Here is a 1226-nt window from a genome sequence, read left to right as displayed (position 1 = left end):
GCGTTTTTATGCGGCGTTCTGTCTTCCAAACTTGAATCGTGGTCATTGTCATGGTCATCCGCCATGTTAATGGGATGACTTCCAGGTTCCCCGGCAACGGCGCCAATGTTCCGAGGGTTACCTGAAACTGTAGGTCGATCTCGGACGAGATCTTCTGTGTTGGTCGGAGCCGACGTGTCCGGCAGGTGTACAGCGGCCGGAGCTGGTGTGTCTGACTTGTTGGAGTTGGTGGTGGTGCTGATCCTTCGTCCCCGGAGGGTGGGGGGTACCTGCAAGGGACTCCGATGCTTAAGTTAGCAAGGGTATTAAGCAGGTATTGAGTAGAATCAGAGTATGAGTTATACCTGGGTGCTCCAGCGTATTTATAATGGTGAGATGTGGCCTCCTGTGGATAAGATAAGTTAGTTTATCTTATCTTATCTTTTATCTTATCTTTAAGTGAGGTCATCTTTTAAGGGAACCGCCTTTATCTCTATGGGCTTGGGCTGCCCTTGGATTTGGGACGTGTTCCTCTATTTGGGCCCTTTGTTTGGGCTTTTCTGTGACTTGGCCGAGCTCTTTGAGAAGAGGTCGGGTTTGTCCTGACCTGAAGAGGTCGGTCGCTTTGTCTGTAGAACATCCCGGGTCGGACAGCTCGACCTAGGGTATGAATAGTGCCCCTGCTTGAGCTCGGTCTTCTTTTTTGAGGCCGAGTCCTTTACTTCGGTCCTTCTTTGGTGAAGCCGAACTCAAGCATTTTGTCGATTCCTTTGTATCAACTTTAAATGCAGAACATTTCCTCTAAAAGACGCGCACTTTTATACCGGCGCTTTTTTGGGAACGTGCGAGGGTTTAATGCTTTTAATTTTGAGCATTAATTGCCTCGTTTCCCTTAGGCTTTTTTACTTTGGATTTTGAAAACCTGAAGACGGTTTCTCTTCTTTTGCTCTTTCGTAACTTCTTTTTTTAGTTCTCCCCACTCTCTGTTTTTTCGTTTGCATTTCTGTTTTCCTTGTGTTGCGGCGTCATTTGGTGTTGGAGCTTGGGGTCTTTGTATTTCTTCCGGCGACATTGCTCTTGTTCGCATTCCCAGATTTCGTCTTCCTCCTTTGGTTTTTGTTGAAGCTCGCTGTTCTTTCCAGGTTGGTAATAGCTTTTCTTGTTTTCCTCGTGGCTTCGTCTTTAATTTTGGTGAAGTTCTGGTTTTGCATGTTTGAAAGTTTGGATCTTTTTGTGATCTTATATTT

This window comes from Arachis duranensis, chromosome 2 (genome assembly GCF_000817695.3).
Source record: "Arachis duranensis cultivar V14167 chromosome 2, aradu.V14167.gnm2.J7QH, whole genome shotgun sequence".
NCBI classification, from domain to species: Eukaryota; Viridiplantae; Streptophyta; class Magnoliopsida; order Fabales; family Fabaceae; genus Arachis; species Arachis duranensis.
Note: the sequence above shows the minus strand (reverse complement) of the source record.